The sequence below is a fragment of the Vicugna pacos genome, chromosome 7, assembly GCF_048564905.1.
Source record: "Vicugna pacos chromosome 7, VicPac4, whole genome shotgun sequence".
In the NCBI taxonomy this organism is placed as follows: Eukaryota; Metazoa; Chordata; class Mammalia; order Artiodactyla; family Camelidae; genus Vicugna; species Vicugna pacos.
This window is the reverse complement of record NC_132993.1, coordinates 18,898,952-18,915,927: the sequence shown is the minus strand read 5'-3', so window position 1 is coordinate 18,915,927 and position 16,976 is coordinate 18,898,952. Positions and strand designations below refer to the sequence as shown.

At 49.4% G+C, this 16,976-nt stretch overlaps 1 long non-coding RNA gene across 2 annotated transcripts in view; it reads right to left on the bottom strand.

Annotated features, from left to right (window-relative positions):
• The window catches only part of LOC107033372 (uncharacterized), a 28,953-nt gene that overhangs the window by 10,239 nt on the left and 1,738 nt on the right, over nucleotides 1–16,976 (bottom strand). For both annotated transcript variants that reach the window (XR_012074679.1, XR_012074678.1), the window contains exons 3-4: nucleotides 8,399–8,551; nucleotides 8,127–8,199 (exon numbers count right to left, since the gene is read on the bottom strand). This is a non-coding gene — a long non-coding RNA (uncharacterized lncRNA). The remainder of the gene's footprint in view (nucleotides 1–8,126; nucleotides 8,200–8,398; nucleotides 8,552–16,976) is intronic.

Below are 16,976 nucleotides of genomic sequence, written 5' to 3'. Positions count from 1 at the left end.
GCTAAGGTTTGCTGAGCACTTACCTTGTGCCAGGCTTTGAAGTGCTTTGCAAGCATTCTCTTATTTAATGTTTATAACAAACTTGTATGGAAGGAACTATTTTCTTCCTATTTACATTTAAGAAAACAACCTTAATAACTTGCCCAGAGGCAGATAGCTAGTAAGTGGCAGAGCTGGGCTTCAAAACCAGAGCAGTCAAATGCACATGCTCTTAACCATTCCTCCCAGCTAGCCGGAAGAAACACGCCCTTCCACTGAAAGCTGTTTCTACCTGAGCATCGTCCATTTGTCAAGAATTAGCTCAAAAGTGCCCCATCTGTGAAGTGTGTGTTCTGAGTTTTTCTCCCCTGTGGCACTGTATTCATGTCCCCTTTAGGTTCTTGCCATACTATAATAAATGGTGGCACCTAAGTCTGTCCCACCCCTGCCCCCACCTCTGCCCTTGCTTTGGAGGGAGATGTCACCTTACATCCATTGTTGGCTCCACCAGCTTCTAAAAGAAGCTCCACCTTATATCCATTGCCGGCTCCCCAGATTCTAGAAGAAGCTCTACCAATGTTTGCTGATTGAAAAAATGATGAACACTAAGGTGGTGGCTTATGTCTCAAGTAACTCTGGGGACCTAGGCAAGCATCACATTTAGTTGGGATCCTGGAGTATAAAGAAGGAATGAGAATGATAATCCTAGACTTGTAGAGTGTATGATATAACTGGGAAGTTGTATGTGAACCCTTGAAAAACACAGCCTATGGCTTTATGAAGAGAAGCATCAACAATGACAAAAAATGCATATCTAGATATGGTTTACAGACACGAATGAACAATTCACATATTCAAAAAGTCTAAACTGGGAGGAAGGTATGGCTCAGTGGTAGAGAGCATGCTTTGCATATATGAGGTCCTGGGTTCAATCCCCAGCCCCTCATCAAAATAAATAAATAAACAAAACCAAATAAACCTAATTACCTCCCCTCCCAAAAAAAATTTTTTTAAAAAACAGAAATTAAGATAAAAAGTCTAAACGGAATATAGTGACTACTCCCCTCACCGGCTCCCCCAGCCACTCATACCCCACCCGCCGACAAGCAATGCCACTCATTTCTTTTGCATTCTTCCAGAGATAGTTTATGTATATGCAAGGAAAAAGTAACATGTTTTAGCCATAACATATATTGCATTTATATGCATACATACATTATGTACCTGTTATACAAATATTTTAGCTATATATATTATAGCCAAAATATGTAATATATGCTTAGTAAATATTATATATCCTTTTTTTAGGGATTGACTTTGCCTGGAATATTTAATAATATAACAGGCCATCAATTAAAATCCAACATTTACTAAGCCCACTACATGCACAAACTTTGATAGAAACTGGACCTCAAGATGAATGTAACAGAAAACTGGAACCCTACTTACAAAGAGCTCCCACTTTTAGGATGGGTTGAGATGCATCCTATTTCAGTTAATTCAGCCTGCACCCAGAGACAGCATGGGGCAGAGAGTGAGGAATAGGGAAGTGAGAGAGAGGAGATGGGATGGAATTAAGTTTTAAAAGAGAATTAATCACTTTTCTCTACTTTTTGCCCCTGGAAACTAACCCCTAAAGTGAGTCATTGTAAAGCAGATCATATTTTCTCCATAAAAATCATGCTGCAGTTGGAGGTTACATTCTGAAGTAAGGACTTGGCACCAAAAACCACAGATATGGCTGGAGATGTCATAAGAGCAAAGAACTATAAACCTTTATAATCACTTAAAATAGTAAAAGTATGCTCCAAAGTGTTTTACAAATGTACATAAATGTACCAATCATATTGATGACACAAAGGGCTCCAATGAACCATAAAATGTACAGGCAGCACATTAAAAATACAGCATTGCTGCCTCGTAAATTTTCCCTAGGACTGATATATTGCTTATGATAAGCATTAATTAAAAGATTAATTAACAATATTTTTCCCTGCCCCTCATAGAATTTAAAAGAGGCTTTTTGAGAATAATTTGAAGATACTTTGAGATAATAATTTGGAGGCATTTTTGGATTTCATGATTTAATACACTCTGAGATACCTTTTAAGCATCCAGAGCACATTAAAAACTCGTTCGAGAGAGTTTGAACCACCGCCTAATTCTTCTCCCAATGCATTTTCTTTGATGGGGACAGGGATGTTCAAAATCACTCCTCTGACCTTAATATTGCCTTTAAGATGGAAGCAGCTCATTCAGACAGCAAAAATGTGCACAAACTGTGTACTAGACACTGAAAACTAAAAAGAAAAAGGAATAAGATGTGGTCTCTACCTAGAACTCATAATGGACCGGCCGTATTACTAACATTAGCATCTACCTTTTTGAATGTTTATTAAGTAACATGGGACACCCTAGATACCCATTAGCTCATTTAACCTTCATGTTATGAGGAAGATTTTTTTAAAAACATGTTTTAGAGAAGAGGAAACAGTTTAAAGTTACCCAGGGTTGAACTGTGTTCCTCCAAAAGATTTGTGGAAGTCCTCACCCTTGGTATCTGAGAATGCAATCTTACTGGGAAATAGAGTCACTGCGGATGTTATTAGGTGAGTTGAGTTCACACTGGATTAGGATGGGCCCTTAATCCCATCTGGCTGGTGTCCTTTTAAGAAGAAGAGAGAGAGAGGAGAGCATCACATGAAGACAGACACACAGGGAGAAGATGGCATGTGAAGATGCAGAGATTGTAGGCAGGTGTCTACCAGCCAACGAAAGCCAAGGCCACCAGCCGTCACCAGAAGCTAGCTGAGAGGCATGGACAGGTTTTCCCTAGAGTTCCCAGAAAGAATCAACATTTCCAAGACCCTGATTTCCGACTTCCAGCCTCTAGAACTAAGAGACAACAAATTTCTGTGATTTTAAGCCACCCAGTTTGTGGTCTTTAGTTGGAGCAGCCCCGGGAGATGAATTCCCCACATCATATAACACAGCTGGCGAGGCGGAGCCAGGCTGGGTCGGCCTCCCACACCCATTCCCTTAGTCGCCACCTTGAGGAGGGGGAGAAGTGCCGGCAGAGGGGCTGAGCCTTGCAGAGGACAGAAAGGAGCAGCGCCTCTGCCCACTGGCGGGAGTCTGGGCAAGCTTCTCGGAGGAGGGAAATTTTGAGCTGGATCTCAGTGGTTAAGGAGGAGTTTGCCAGGGCCAGAAGAGGGGGTGGATGGCAGGCTGGGCAGAAGGAGCAGGTGAGAAGCGGCTGCACACAAGGGAGTTGGGACGATGACAGAAGGTTTGTGTTGCTGGAGGAGGTCCCCATTTCTTTCCTTCCTCCTCTCCTACCTCCTTTATGTAGTGGACACAAAGGTCCATCCCCAGTGCCCGCTTCAGTCCCACTGGCCTTCCTTCCCAGGCTCACTCCTCTGCCCTCAGAGCCCCTGCCCTCACCATCACCATGGCTGACCCCTCGGTCCCCAGGTCTCCACCCCAAAAATCACCTCCTCAGAGAAGCCCCAGAACCACCACCCTCTGCCTCTTGGAGCTTCCTCACTGTCAAGCTGTTCTCTTCAGCCATCTCTTCATCACTTGTATACAGAGCGTTATCTACCCCGCCTCCCCCAACTTAAACCTAAGCTCCCTATGAGCAGGGACCCTGTCTGGTTTGTCCCCAGAACCGAAGGCCGGGTCTGGGACTTAGGAATAGCTTCTATAAAGATTTGTCAGATGAACACGGAAAGAACTTTCTAGCAATGAAAGCAATGGATGCCCCAGGAGGGCCTAGCTATCACTGAAAGGATTCAATAGAGGCTCTACAGGTGGGCCTGCAGGCCTGGAGGGCAGCTAAACTAAAGCCCTCGAGACTCTGAGTCCTCCATCTGCATGAGAGTCCAGGAACTTCCTGGCAGGAAGCTCGTCCTAAGGAAGGAGAGAATCATGTCTGTCACTCAGGTTCTAGAACAATGGGCCAAGGCCAAAGAGAAGATGCAATTCTGAGGCCAGCAGTTATCTGTTTCCAAGGCTGTGCTGTGGCCCAGCTCCCATGCAGAGGAGGCTGAATTACAAAGAAAATAAAACCGAAAAGAAAACACTTGAGTAACATCTCTGCTAGGCCCCAGGAGAGCAGGAAGCATCAGTGGTCCAGGCGGTGATGGCCAGAAGCCATCAAGGGCAGGGAGCAGCACTGAAGGTGTCAGCTTCAACAGCTCAGAGTAGCGGCCATGATGGCAGGAACCTGGAGGGATACTGTGAGCTGGGGGGAGGTTCAGCTGGTATGGGCGAGGCTTGCCCAGAACCCCAGGGCCCCTTTCCTAATTAGCACAAGGGTGCCACCAGGGCCGGAACCATGGCTGGTGGGCAGGATGTTGCTGGCCAGACTGGAGAGCTGTGTGCTTACATGGCACGCACCCTAGTTATAGGCTGGGACTGCAGGAGGGCGGGGCCTGGGGAGCAGGGAGCCGGGAAAATACTGGCAGTTATTAAAATAGTCTTTGTGGCCCCTTTTTTTTTTCCCCAGACTGGTTTTGTCTGAGAAAACAATGCGGTGAATGTTCCTGAGATTATTAAATTATCCTGTCTTCACCTTAAATGTCATAGGCACTTCCTGACACTTCCTCGCCGCGCTGTCAGAACACTTCACACTTCAGTGACGAGCCAGAAAGAAAATCAATAGAACTAGAGCTGCAAGGGATTTCTCACCGGCTTGGTAAGATGGACGGCCTGCCTGTCCCATTTGGAGCCAGGAGAGAAGGGATTGGCTGAGTCAGTCCTTACCTGCCAGGAACTGTGTTCTATTTGGAGAGCTAAGGCACAAAGCGCGCGCGCGCGTACACACACACCCACCCAAGGCTGAATGAATGCGTAAGAGTTCAGAGCTCTGCCTTCATCTGCATTGATGGGCTGGGGAAGGGGGGAAGCGGCTGAACAGAAGTCTTTCAGCCAGTGACTAAGCTCAGGGCACAGAAATCCTAATCTCCTTGTTCAGAGAGAGGTGGGTCATTAAAGGGCACTTTTGGAGGGAATGATTATGGAGCGTTCATTCCTTCTGTGACAGGCGTGGTGTCAGCTGTAGATGCTTCACATGACTGAGGTTGCTCAATTGCTACAACAATGGTCACATGGATAAGGACCCTGATGCCTGAAGAGGTGGTCTACACTGCTCTACCGCCAAAAGGGACCAAAGCAGAGGGCAGTGGGGGTATAGTAGCTGACTCACCCCAATACACTACATGTCATGGGTGCCATGTTATTGTCACTGCTGAACCCTCAGGGCCTACCTCAGTGCCCAGAGCACGGCGGATGTTCAGTAAACATCTGTGGAATGAATGAAAGCAATGACAACCTGCCAGGGTATTATGGTTTCCATCCTAAGAGCATCTCCACGAGCTTGGCTTGCCTGCTCTCACATTCACCCTGTGAGGAGGGATGGGAGCACGTGTTCTTGCTGTTGTTGCACTATTGTTATGGTTGGTGTCACTATGATCATTTTCCTTTTGCAGAGGAGAGAACTGCCGGGGAGCTCGGAATATTTAACTTTCCCCAGGATGGGGAGAGTTCAAGGTCCTGCCCAAGTCTTCTGATCCTCTGGTCCCAAATCGAGTTCTTCCCAGTGTTCCCTGAGGAGGAAGAAACGGGCCGAACCCACCAGAAACTGCCTTATTCTAACGAGGAAGTTCATGCCTTACCTCGGACCTTGTGCTCCCTCCCTCCCACCTCCTCCTCACTTTCCCTCTCTACTCAAAGATAGGTATCTGCAAGAAGGCGACCCCCCACGCCAACTCTCACCATCCCTGCCACCCCTCCAGCTAAGAAGTGGGATACGCTGGGAAAAGCCCCAGCTTTCCGATTAATTAAGCCTGCAGAACCACTCAGCCATAGCTGGTCTCGGTTACCCGGGCAATGGGAGGCGATACCTCAGGATCAGAGGGTTGACTAAGTGAAATATAGTCTGTGGGATTGCCCTGTAAAGGTTGAAGTTGATGCAAATGTTAATTATTATTATTTTTAGAGCTCTGCCTCCCTAGAAGTTCTCTGCATGGCCTCCAGAAATGTCCAGAGTTTCCACGTCTCACTCTGAGGAGGGGGAGAATCTAATTAGTGCCTCATCCCTCTCCTTCTGGGGGAGTGCTGGACCCAGCTTCACGTGAGAGGAAGGAGGCGGCCACAAGGAAGAGAGGGAACGCTGCGCCTTGTAGGAAGCAGGAGGAGGAGCAGGGTTCTGTCAAACATACACAGAGGCCTAGACAGACTGCTCCCCACACCTGAGCTCAGAAATAAACTTGGATGAGGTAGACATTTATTCTAGTTGAATTTCGAGTAGAAGGGGAGGTTATCTGGTTCAGCAATAATTTAGTAACTTTCTACTATGTTTCCTGAAGGCACCGTAGGGAGAGATGGAATAGGCATAGTAGTACCTCACTGCTCCAGATTCTACCTTTCTGATAAATTCATCCCTCTGGAATAGAGTCAGGGAAGGGGAAACAAAAAATCATTGGTTTGTCAGAAATATGCCATACAGTACACACACAAACCTGTGTATTTGTATATTTACTCTGGGTCTGTGAACTCTTCATTTGCACATAGTTCCAGCAGATTAAGAAGTCACAGACTTGAAAGAGAGTTGGTACTATGGGTGGGTTGGTCTAAAATTAGCCTTTAGGCTATCTTTTTAGAAACAACAAAACAAAACAAGGTAGACAAGAAAGAAATCCACCAAAAATATTTATGAGAACTCAAAGTCAGCTGTGATTCCTTGTGTGGGACAGTGCCTTATGTACCTCAACAATGTCTGTATTGACATCACTCTATGACCACATGGTACAAAACAAAGGGAACCACGGAACATGAGAATTAAAATGACCACTTGGTGTCATCAGGCCAACCTCTGAGAGCCAGAGAAGTGAAGGAACTTGCTCAAGGTTGCACAGCTAGCCAGGCAGGGTGAGGAATGACACCCAGATCTCCTGGTCCTGCCTGGCCCAGGGTCCTTCCTGCTGCTCACACAGGGATCCTAACCAACACCCCAAGTTCCCAAGAAAAGCTCAAAATCTGTTCAACATCTTTTATCTGAGACATCAGGTGTGCGTGATTCCTTTTAGAAAGAATTCTGTCATAAATGATAACAATGAAGAAAAGACTGGGAGCCTAAAGGGGTCCCACGGGCACCATGCTCACAGACACACACACCAGCTCCTGGAAGCAGAGTCTAACCCTGAGGAAGTGGACAACAAAGGTTTTCCTGTAGGGAGAGGAGGCGTCCCCTCCTTCAAGGAGCCCATACTGACTTGGAGAGGCAGGCCAGGCAGACCTGAGGCACATCAAGCAAAGGCAGACAGGCCAGAGAACCAAAAGGGGGTACCAGCAGGAGGGCTGGTGGCCGGGCAGGCTCCTGACGCCCTGAAGCGGGCCAGCGGAGCCTGAGAGCACCTCATACAAACAGCACACAGGCTCGTTATTGAGTATACGGCGCATTATTTGAACTCGGTGCTCCTGCCCCCGGCGGTGGGCACCCTGCCAGTCTGCGTTCCCATATCCTGCTGCCGACTAGGGGCCCACCCGTTTCTATATCGAGAAGGTCCTCTCCATAAATAAAGAACAGGAGTCAGGCACAAAAGAAAGGCTGTTTTGAGCGCCGGGAAGGCTGTCACTTGGGCCAACAAAGGGCAGGAAGTGACGGGCGGTGGCCCCCCGTGTCTGTCCCTAGGCCCGGCTCACCTGGCTGGGCTGGAGGGCCTTTGTGCAAAAAATGTCAGGCCCAAGTCCCGAACTTCCTGCCATTTGTCAGGCTGTGCAGTGACCTGGAGTTCACCAAAATGCTTGCTGCTCCCAACAATACACACATGCATCCTTTGGAAAAATCCTCTCCCCCATCCCCTCCAGGCAGCAATGGCTTTTTATGGAAGTGCCTGGGATGGGGGTGGGGGTTGTCCAGGGCTGAGAAATGGGAAGTTTCAGTCGCATTTCTCTCTTCAAGTTGGGCTGAGACAGGGCAGGGAGAGGGCAGAATCCCAGGGGGATGGGGACGGAGGCTCTGAAGTCTCACCCCACTCTGCTCCTGACCAGCTGGGAGCCGTGAGGACACTGGGTGGGGTGTCTGTTCTGTGGCCTATTTGCTTTCTGCTCCTGCCCAACATCCCCAGAGGCCCCCATCCTACCTGCCTCCCCTGAGACTCCAGCACTTCACTGCTCAAGAATGGGATGCAATTCGTGTCAAGAATAGCCACCTGCCTACAGAGGAGAAAAAAATCAGGCCGTGTGTCTGAGACAGAGCTAAAGGGATAGGAGTCTGGGCTTGGGGTCACCACTGCCAGGCCAGCCTTGTCCCTGGCTCGCAGGCTGGATCTTATGAGAAGAGACTCACAATGGCTTCTCCAGGCAACAACCAAAGACATCAACTCCTCATTCAGCTCACTTGAGCTGTGCTCACCTGGTGAGAGGACGTAGACAGAGGCTCCCAAACACTGGGATGGACGCTGACAGTCACCTGTCTTCTGCAAACTGCAGGAAAACATCATGAGTTTTTCAGCTTGCTAAATTGATTCCTTTGAAAGGCCTGTCCCTTTTATTCTGAGATTATGCTCTGAAATGAACAAGAAGAAAAACACGGTGAATTTTTCCATACTGCTAAACTTATTCAATTTCAAGGATTGTCTTTTATTCTGGGATTATGTTCTTCCTACTTTTCTGAGCTACTTTGTTAGTGTTAGAGCGTGTTTTTGTTTATGACATCAATTTAAAAAATGGGTTTTTTTGGGGGGGGGATAAATTAGGAATTTGAGATTAACAGATACACATTACTATATAAAAATTGATAAACAACAAGGTCCTACTGTACAGCACAGGTAACTCTGCTCAATATCTTATAATAACCTATAATGGAAAAGACTCTGAAGAAGAATACATATTTAACTGAATCACTCCGCTGTACCCTTGAAACTAACATAGCATTGTAAAATAGCTATACTTAGATTTAAAAAATGGTTTAGAAAAATGGTTTTATTTGATGAAACAAAAAGCTGACAATCCTGTTAGCCCTACAAACAGGAACAGAACCACCACCACCTGCAGAGTGTGAAGTTCCCAAGTCTAGGAGCCCCAGGCCAGGGCCTGGGGCACAGAAGGAGCCGGAGACTGGGCTGCTGCCTTCAAGGAGCTTATGACATGGTTGAGGGCTACGGACCTGTAATGGTGACACACTGCAAGACCTTAAGGGATGGATTCTGTGTAAAGGTGTGAGGCAGATGTTACTTGTGCTGTTGGAGCGCGGAGAGGAGGCTGGTCAGTGAAAACCTTGTTCGTAGTAAGTGCTCAGTTAACGTTGGCTGAACAAATGAATGACTGGAAAGCACTGAAGAAAACTTAGCAAAACTGGGACTTGGCGGGGATCTTGCCGAGGGGAAAAAGATACTGAAGGGCATTGCTGGTCAGCAGGTCAGCTCCAGCAGAGGTGTGGAGGCCCAAAAGAGCCTGCTTGTGTGGGGGCTGTGAGGGGCTCAGCCTGACCTGGAGCAGAGATGATACTAACTGGAGTAGTGGAACGTACTGTCAGATAAGTGGAGTCTACCTTGCGAGCCAGACAAATATGTTTAGACTTGAAGCAGCCATTAACAGAGTGCCTTGGATGGTTCTTGAGCAGGGCAGTGACAAGGTGAGATGCCAATGGAAGATTGTGAGTCCGGCAGCTGTGTGTAGAAGGCTTGGAATCCAGAACCAGGGGAGCTGTCAGAGGACTTGCTCCTGGAAGGGCGGGGGCCAGGGCTTGGGCTGTGGTGCTGGTGAGGGGCACCACCAGGATGGGAAGGGACAGGACTGTGCCTGAGATTTTAATCCAAGTCTAGGGAAGTTTTGACATGGCTGAATGGATAGAAACGGGAGAGAGGTGGGAGGTTTGGAATAAGGCAGAGGAAGAGCTTGGCTTTGTGCCTGCCAATTCTGTGGAGACGACCAGGCTTGCCTGTAGACGTGTCCAGCTGCTGGGGTGAGAGACCCGGAGAGCAGCAGGACCACCTCGTCCCGGGAGGGGACAGAGAGAGGCCGCCTGCACTTCTGTGAGCCCAGGCTGCAGTTGGAGGATCCAATGGGGGTGGAGGTGCCGGCCCTTTTCAGTCAGGTCTCCAGTTTGGCCGAATAATGTGTGGAATTTGGGCCTACATGAAAGGCGTTTAAAGCTGCTAGTGATGAGCGGCCGCCCGCCCTGGGAGGGGTTGTCAGGCAGGGCTGCCTGCTCTGGCAGCTAAGATAACCCCAGGTTATTTCAGGAAGAGAGTCCTAAGAAGATAAACAGGTCAGTGGCCAGCAGATGGACAGATAACCTGGCTTATCCGAGCAAAGGCAAGAGAGGGCCCTCTGGGGACAGGGTTCTCGGAGACAGGAAGGTGCCAAAGTGCCTCAGAGGATGAACAGGGGGCGGGAGCCAGACCAGGGGCTGTGACACCAGCTGGGGAGGGGGCATCTCACTGCCCTGTCGTGTCTCTCCCTGGGTGGCAGACATCAGGTCCTCTGGTTCTGATGGGAAACGGAGATGGGAGTTCCCTCAAGTCACCCTAAACCCAGGCGCTCCAGACCTTATTTGGGTCTGAATGCCCAGAAACAGCCCCAGAGTAGTTTGCAGGCTTCTTATGTTTTACTTTCTCACGTTGTTTGAGTCAGTTGCCCGCCTGCATTTACTGGACTGTGTCCCCATATTGTGCAGCGTGTGTGTGCGTCTGTGTGGTGTGGCATATATGTGGGTGCAGTGTGTGTGGGGTTGGCGGTTGTGTGTGTGATGTGTGGGTGTAATGTATGTGTGTGGGGTGAGTGTGTGGATCTAGGACATGTGTGGGTCTGGGTGTGTGTGTATATGTGTGTCTGGGGGGTGTGAGCAGTATATATGCATATGTGGTGTGTGTGTACCCAGTGTGAGTGCAGGGGGTGCACGGGTGTACCGCATGTGGTGTGTAGAGTGTGGATGTAGTACGTGTAAGCTGGAGGGGGTGCAGATGTGTACAGTGTGGGTTTGGGCGTGGTGTGTTGGTGCTGCATGTGTGCACGTGGTGTGCACACAGAAATGTGAGCGTGCGGTGTGTGAGTAGCCCACGTGTGCCCATGGTGTGAGTGGAACAGAATGATGAGGACACAGGCTCCTGGTCCCGCCCCATCCCCCATCCTCTTGAAAACACAGCGGAGCTGTCATCAACCTGAGGGGGCAGAGGCTCTCAGCTCCATCAGAGCCTGGTCCAGACGTCTCAACCCATCCCGGGAGGCCTTTAGGTGTCAGTTCTGGCCCTTTGAGCCCCCTTCCCTCCCTCCCGTCCCAGGGACCTCCCACCTCTTCTAACAGGCGTGGGTCTTCCTGGCTCTGGGTCCTGGTTCAGGCAGTCTCCTCTCTGTCTCCACTCAGACAGCATCTTTGTCCTTGAAGGCTCAGCCCCCAGACACAGAGTGGTCTCGCCCACACCCTCTGCCCACTGCCTTCCATCAATGGGCACCTCTGACTCCCCATCGTGCACGTGTGGCCCTCACAGCTCATCACAGGGGCACGCGGTTGGTCTGGGCTGCCACCACTGCACTGAAGCACCCCAAGGACAAGGATGGGGAGCCGAGCCCAGGCTCTGCACGCCTCCCCCTAGGAGTCCTCTCTGGGCTCCCTGAGAAGCCTCTGCTCCATCCCGCAGGGGCCTCACCACCAGGTCTGTGCTGTTGCAGGCACATTTTCCTGGAGCTGTCTTTTTTAAAATTTTTCATTGACATATAATTGACATGTAACATTGTACTGGTTGGAGGTCTTCAAGGTAATGACTGAGGTGCTTGTATATTTTGTGAAATGATTGTTACGCTGAATCTAATTACCATCCGCCACCATACAAAGTTAACTTTTAAGATTTACTCTCTTGTCAACTTTCAGGTGTGCTCTACAGTATTTATGGCACAGTCCCCATGCTCTACTCCACGGCAGTGTTGACAGGACTTCACATTCTTGTGGTCAGGCCAGGCTCTGCACCTCTGTTCTCGACTCTCCTGCGGGCCCTGCCATCCTCCCTGCACCCCGCCTTCAAACCCCAGCCTCCTCCCGCTGCCCTGCACCCACTTGGAAATCCAGGCACTGACCACATTTGTTCTGTTCCTCCTTTCTTGTCCTGATTTCTCTTCTCCTGTCCCTCCCCACTACAGGTTTTTGTTTCCTCTTATTTATTTATTTATTTTTTTATTTTGAAAGGAGGCTAATTAGGTTTATTCTTTTAATGGAGGGGGATCGAACCCAGGACCTCATGCATCTTAAGCATGCACTCCATCACTGAGCTATCCTCCCCCTGTTTTCTTTTTTTTTTTCTCACTTCTGTAATCCTCTCTTTATTTTTTTTTATTGAGGTATAATCAGTTTGCAATGTTGTGTCAATTCCTGGTATACAGCACAAATCTTCAGTCATACATGAATAGACATATAATCATTTTCACATTTTTTCTCCATAATCTACTATAAGATATTGAATATATTTCCTTGTGCTATACAGTATAACTTGTTTGTTTATTTTATATATACCAGTCAGTGTCTGCAAATCTCAAACTCCCAGTTTATCCCTTCCCCCAACCCCCACCCTCACCGTTTCCTCTTAACTAGACTACAGTAGCAAGAGGAAATACTGACAGAGCATCATTTAGACTCAGAGTCAGGAGATGGCTCAGTCCAGCCCCTCTGGCCTTTCGCCCCACAGGAGGTAACACTGCAGTGAGCATTTAGTGCATGGCCCCTCACGGACCTGGGTGAGGACTCCTTTGGGCTGGATTCCCAGCAGCCCGAGCCTGGGGCCTGGCCTCGGCACAGCCACGCTGCTCTCCAGCCACGCTGCTCTCCAGAATGGCGGCACCTCAGGTTCCCAGCTTGCATGTCTCTCTTACCCACCACTATGCGCTTCGTGTGCTCCTGACCTCTGGGGGTTTCTTTTCCTATAGTTTGTTCACACTCTTGCCTGTTTTCTGTTGGGATTGCAGCCCCCTCCTTGCTGATTTCTATAAGTCCTTTGTGTATTCCAGGTATCAGAGTATACTTAGAATTGGAATAAAATCTGCGCTGGTTTTAGAACATCTCCCACTCTGTCCTCCATCACCTAATTTTGTTCCTGGTATCTTTCAATGGCAGTGAAGCCTTCATTTTGATCCCATCAAAATCAATCTTTTAAATTTTGGTGTGTGCTTCTGAAGTTTTAAGATGTGCTTTCCGGTTTCTAAGTCACAAAAACATTTTCCCAGCTTTTCTGGTACTAACCTTATACTCACCTTTAGCTAATATTCTCCAAGGTGACAGAACCCTACAAAGTGCTTTGCAGACACTGTCCTACTAGGTGGAGACCATTCTGGGTACTGCACACTGCTTAACCCCGATTAACTCATTCAGTCTTTGTAACAACACCAGGAGGTACCGTTATTACCATCCCCACGTTACATTTGAGGAAACTGAGGCACAGAGGGGTTGGGTAACTTCTAAGTGACACACAGGTAACAAGTTGAAGAATCTGAGCGCCTGGCTTCAGAGACTGTCCTCAACTTCTGTGCTAATCCATCTCTCTCAAGTGATCTTTACAGCAACCCCACGTGTGGGAGTTAGTTTTATGTACCAATGTGACTGGGCTGAGGGATGCCCAGAGAGCCGGTAAAACTTTATTTCTGGGTGTGTCTATGAAGGTGTCTCTAGAAGAGATTGGTAGGTTAGTATGTGAATCCGCAGACTCAGTAAAGATGCCATCACCAATGTGGGCGAGGATCACCCAATCCAAATGAGAGCCTGGACAGAATAAAAAGGTGGAGGATTTGCTGTCTCTGCTTGAGGTGATGTGTCCATCCCCTCCTGCCCTTGGACATAGGTCATGGGTGCTCCTGGTTCCCAGGCTTTCAGACTAAAACCAGGACTTAGACCACCTGCACCACCCCAACCCTATTCTCAGGCCTTTAGCCTCAGGCTGAATTACCCACCGGCTTTCCTGGTTCTGCCCTTTGCAGACAGATCATGGGGTTTCTCAGCGTCCATCATGGCAAGAGCCAATTCCCATCATAAATCCCCTCATATATCCATTACATATCCCACTGGTTCCGCCTCTCTGGACAACCTGACCAGTACACAGAGAGTAGATGAGCAGGTGCCACCCCTGGCAGAGGGGGGCACCTACTCCAGCTCGAAGCCCCAACCCATGCCCTGGACACTGCAGCACAGTTGTCTTAAACTCGGCTCCCTCTGGGAAAGCCTGAGACCTGGATCCAGGTGGCACATTTTGGGAAGTGATCCCAGACAGCAGGAGCCAAGGGCTGAAGAGACTGAATGCAGAAGGAGGGCAGGCCAACCTAAGGATGAGTCTTCCGGCTGGACGCTGCTATGGCAGCCAGGGCTCCATCCTGCTGGGACCTCTGAGGACCACACAGAATGGGTCTCAGAAACGTCCCGGGAAGAACAGGACAGCGTTCATCTAGCAGCTCCCATCTCCCGTCAGCAACCTGTTTTGAGCGTCCAGAGTGCCTGTCCTGGTCACAGAGGAGCCCTGGGGCAGAACGGTCACAGGTGCATCTGACAGGTGCTGCTGGATGCTTCCTGGGCAAGGCTGGGTGCTGCAGCCGAGAGTATGTGAGGCCTCCGTGCTGCCTAGTTATTAAGACTTGGCACTTCCCTCCCAGTTTTCTCCCTGCAGGCCTGTCTCACTTCTCCGAGCACATCGCTGGCCTCTGGTGGGAAGGTGCAACCTCGGCTCACTGGTCTTTATTTCCCCCAGTGTGGTGCTGGGAACAGAGCACACTCTGATATAACAACCCTGCCTTTTACTGAGCATCTTTAATGCCTCTGGCACCAGGGGTGTTCTCTACACGTGCCACTGCCTTCAGTCCTCGCAGGAGCTCTACTCTAACTGTTTTCTGCGTAGGGACAACAAGGTTAAGTGGTTTAGGGACCAGTTCAACAGACCTAGAGTCAGAGTCCAGGCTGGCACTGTACGGGGGCCCAGAGCCTCCTAAGCGCTGGCTGAAGGGGGAACCCCCGGCTTCTTCTGTCTGGACCAGAGAGGTCAGCGGGAAGGAGGAGGGAGGTGCCCTGTACTCAGAGGAAACAGCTAGAAGCTAAACAAAGGCTCAGAGGCAGGAGAGCCTGGGCCTGTATAAGGAAGAGCAGTTTGGCCAAGTGTAGGAAATCTGTGGGAGGAGCAGCTAAAACAGTTGCTGTCTTGGGGGGAGTTTGGGGGGTGGGGAGGTGGCAGCGGGGTGATTTCTCTTTCTACAACTTAGTTGGCAGTGAGTGGGGGAGCCTATCCTGGACTTTAAAAAGCCCCTGTCAAACTGCAGTCCCCTTGAGGGCAGGAACCCCTGCTTCTCCTTCTTTGTGTGACAGAGAAACAGAGAGATGCGCATTCCCCCAGTGTGTGCCCCTCCTCATGGTCATAGGGGGTGGAGAGATAAGGCGGGGTGGTGGCAGCTCCTGGCTGGCTTTCTCAGCGTATCTCCTGGTCATTCTCTTTCCTATCCTAAACCACCCACCAGACCCGCCTGCGCCCCGCAGCTGGGGGCTGCCTCACCCACTTGCCATCATTTCCGTTACTGACTTTCAGCAAAGAGCCTAACAGTCCTTGGGGACTCCTCTGTTATGTCACATAGGAGCAGAAGGGTTGCTTTCTCGGTAGATTCCTACCAGCTGCCACCCTCTCTGGGCTTGCACAATTCAAAGGCAGCACAAATAGATAAAGAGAGGGAAGAGTCCCTGACCTGTGGCCAGGTGGACCTTTGGCCCTTGGTGATGGAGGTAGGATTTGTCCTTGGTCTCCCTCTTCCATGTTCCTCCCGTGACTTCAGCAAATTCTCTGTCTCTACAAGCAACTGACCTATGCCCCGTTTCCTTTAGCCAGCCCTGATCCCCAGCTCCTGACTCACACCGCACTCCGCTCCAATCCCAACTCCAACAGGTAGCCACGGCCAACAGTCAGCAGTAGGTATTTTGTGATACACGTTCAAAACCAAAAGCATACGATGTGTATCACCGTGCAAACTGCTCCCTCACCTCAGTGATATCACAGCCACCTTTCCGTGGACTGCGTATGGACCCAACTTGTTCTTTCAGGGTCAGTACAGGCACGTGACAAAATATTTTGAACAGGTTCTCGTCCCATTATTTATTGAGAAACTGTCATGGGCAAGGCTCTAGTCTGGGCACTGGAATATACATTCTAGTAAAGGAGACAGGAAGTATAAAATAAAGAAGCAGCAGTATTATGGATGGTGTTGTGTCATGAGGAAAATAAAATTGGGGGGGCTGGAAAGTGTCACCATGGAGGTGACATTTGATAACTCAGATACAAACTTTAGGACAAGAAGGATGCATACTTGGGCCACATCCACTTTGGGGCTAGGACACACACTGCTGATGGCATCTTTGAGCCCATGTGATGCAGATGGTGGAGATGGAGATGGGGAGCCCTGTAGCACTAGTCTTCCCTTTACTCAGTAGTCCTCAGGCGCAGTGGCAGCTGTCCAGGCCGAGGGACAGATGCATGAGCTAGTCAGCAGGCCCACATCCCCTGTGGCTGAGCCCTTTTCCCAGGTCCACTGGGCATGACAGAGCACCGGGCCAGGCCCAGCTGCAGTCCTGTAGTACTGCCTCACTCCTGTGACCTCCTGAAGTAACAAAGGGACTTTCCTATTTGTAAAACTGAATTAAATGCCTATCCAACCTCTGCTTTCACAAGATCCTGTCTGTGAAAGTACTTGGGGAGGAAAGTTTCTCTATGAGTTTCCTAGGGCTGGTATCACAAACTGAATGGGCTAAAAAATAGAAATTTATCATCTCACAGTTCTGAAGGCTAGAAGTCCAATCAAGGTGCTAGTAGGTTGCTTCCTTCTTAGGGGCTCAGAGGGAGAATCTGCTCCAGGTTTGTCTCCCAGTTTCTGGCGGCTGTCGGCAACCCTTGGCATTCCTTGGCCTGTGGCAGCGGAAGTCCAATCTCTGCTTCATTCATCACATGGCATTCTCTCCTGGTGTCTGCGCCCAAAGTTCCCTCTTC